This window comes from Manis pentadactyla, chromosome 6 (genome assembly GCF_030020395.1).
Source record: "Manis pentadactyla isolate mManPen7 chromosome 6, mManPen7.hap1, whole genome shotgun sequence".
NCBI classification, from domain to species: Eukaryota; Metazoa; Chordata; class Mammalia; order Pholidota; family Manidae; genus Manis; species Manis pentadactyla.
Genome location: NC_080024.1, coordinates 29,756,565 through 29,759,769, shown reverse-complemented (window position 1 = coordinate 29,759,769; position 3,205 = coordinate 29,756,565).

Genomic DNA, 3,205 nt, shown 5'->3' with positions numbered 1-3,205 from the left:
TGAGAAGTAGTAAGGCCCTTCATGGGGATGAAGTAGAAAAAAAGCAGGAGAGTGCCATGCCCTGGAAAGAAAATGTATCAGAGCGAAGGAAATGATCAATCATGTCAAACACTGCTGATAAGTCAAGTGAGCATGAGGACTGAGACCTCATCATGAGATTTTTCCAGACATCAAGGTAATTTTGGGAGAGTGGAGATAAAAACTTGATTTGATGGCATTACTTGAGTGTGACTATTGCATGTTGTTTTTGAGCAAGACACACCTGGTTTTGCAGGCACTTTCCCAGTGATAGGGAGCACGCCTCCAAGGAGGGAGGAGCCAGCATGCGACCTGCAAACCCTTGCTTATGGCCCCTTTGCCCAGGAATCATGCTTCTTTGTGCCAGTGAAGAAAGTTGTGATTATATCTCTTTGTGGGCTCATAATGCCTGCCCACAAGAAATTAATAGGGGCAGAGCAGCTGCTCACTCTTAGGGTTATGGTATTGCTTCCAGCAGCTGAGTTGTAAGTTCTGGTAACCTTTCTGGGTCCTCTGCAGAATGAGTAAACATTAAATTATAGGCCAGGGCCACTTGAGAGTTAAAGATGCTCAAGTAAAGGCCAGCAAAGGAGCAAATGCAGATTGTACATTACATTATTTCCCACTTGCACCGGCTAGGGAGTAGAGGGAGGAAAAAGGCTCTTTAATCTATTTCTGTCTGTTGGAGTCCCATAATATTCATCTCTCTGAAATAAAAAGAATGAAATAATGATTTGAGCAAGAGAGGGAAGGCCACCCCATTGTGTCAGACTTAAAGAGGGTTCAATGAAATAGGCAGGACAAATGGTATGTGCAAAGGCAGGGAGGCAGCAAACCTAAGCTGCAAAGAATTGTGGCAAACAGTCTGGATGAAATTAAGAAGTCCTAAAACAATTTACTGGTAAGTATGGAGAGGAATCTTGTGGTCAGAAAGTGAAATTCAGACTAAAGTATCTGAGGTGTAGGTGTGGGCAAAGGGAATTGGGAGATGGCTTACTTAGGACGTGACTGCCCACAGGTTAAGGCAGCAGTGGTCAAAGTATGGTCCCCATGAGCAGCATCGTTATCCCCTGAAACTTGTTAAGGATGCAAATTCTCTGATGCTACCTAGGACCTGCAGAATCAGAAACCTTGGAGATGGGGTCCAGCACTGTTTTAACAGATGATTCTGATTCTGCTAATGTTGAAAACTACTGGTCTAGGACTGAGCTAGGCTGATGACATTTACTAACTGGAATTGGGGAGAATGTTAAAAATGTAGGAGTCAATACAGGTTTTAAGCTTGGATGAGTGGGAGAAGTTTCTTGTTTAAACGATCTAACTATATTACTTATTCATTCCACTAAAAACAAATAACAAAAACCTATTGGAAGATATTTTTCTAACAAGCTATATAGCTCTTTGGCTGTAAGTACAGATAGTCATGTACATAAGAATATATTCATTGGCTATAAGTAACAGAAACCACAAGTAACAGGGGCTTAAACCATAAAGTTATTCATTGTTTATTTGACAGAAATTCTGAAGATGGTCCAGGGTTGGTTCAGAGGCTCTTTGAGACCACCAAGTCCTCAGGCCAAGATGCCAGGCTTTTCTCTTTCTACACAGCTTCCCTCTTGTTGGCACCCCACTGGTGATGTCTCTCTTCATGGACACAAAGTAGCTGCCCAAACTGCAAGCATTATATCCTGGTAAACAGTACTGAAGTAGGGAGGAAATAGGTGGAAGCCAAAGTGCTTTCTCCTTGCATACCACTCTCTCTCTCTCTGTCTCACACCTCCAGAGACCTCTTTATGTGTCATTATAGAAAACTGGGTCACATACCCTTCCCTGGACAATCAGTGGCTTGTGGGACTAGCTTAGATCTATCAAGATTCATGCCTTAGTTTGGGCCCATTGCCCATCCCAACAAAATCAGAGCTCAGTTGGTAAAGAGAATGGGGACAGGGCTGTAGAGAGGGCAACTAACAGTGCCCACTATAGTTACAAGGATATATACACTTAACCTCTATTTCCATGACCAGTAATTATTTTACTCACACAATGTCTTTCTCTAAGTAATATTCTAAAATTTCTACAGAATATTTCTCCTGCAGGCCTTAACCATGACAGTTTTAATAATACAGAGAAAATCATTTTTAATAACTGCACATTCAAGTTATTCTAAGTGGGATGATGAGATTTGAGATTTCCGAAGTTGGGCCACTATATATATCAAGCTACCGTGTGAACTAGTGCATTAGCTGAAAAACAAAATAAAACACCTCGCTGAGAGGTATTTTTGAAATGGCGTCATCATTATTAAACAAATAGCAAACACTAATACTTCCCTCCTTGTGTAATTCCTTATCTCATATTAATTTGGGACAAATGTGTATAGTGGGTATAGTGATTAAAATCAATTTGTTCTATTCTCCTATGGGAGTCTATCCTAGAGCATCTCAGTCATCCTATAGTGGTATAAAATAAATGATACCTTATGTTCAGGCTGGAAAGTACAGTCTGTTGGGGGAGGGCCTGAATATTTCCTACAGTGTCCCTAAAGGGAAATTCTCATGTCTCTCTCTCTGGTCCTTTTTTAGATGTCAACCTTTTAGAAAGTGTTGACTGTCTAATCGGTCAGAGCTTGACACCACTGGGAAGAATATCATTAAGAGACAGAATTGCTACCTTGAAAAGCAATGTATGTCTGTGGTCGTATTCTCTGTTCTGGCTTTTCCACCTGGTTTCTGCTGATAAGTGACTGGCATATTGGATTCAAGGCAGTGGGGAAGCTGTGCTTGGGTGAAGAAGCCCTTCATGTTACGGGGCAACCACCGCCTGCCCTGCTGTGAGCACAGCACAAGGTGACTTCCCATTTGGGTTCTGTTCTTTGTGTTCACACTCCTCTGGTTGAAGATCCCACAAGGAGAAGCAGGGGAAATGGTAGGATTAAAGACACAACATGTCCTTAACATGGGCAGACATTAAGTTTTCTTCACAGTAACATCAAATGAGGTGCTGATTTGGAAACAAGCAAAAGTTCGTCATGATTCTGAATCATGATGATACAGAAGCAATGTAGAGGCATCTGAAATACTCCTGAACTTTCAGAAGGTAATTTGTACCCTAAGAGCTGTTTAAAATTACAGAGGAAGCACAGACATCAGCAGTTTTCAACATCACTCCTGGGCTTTTAAAAGCTCCT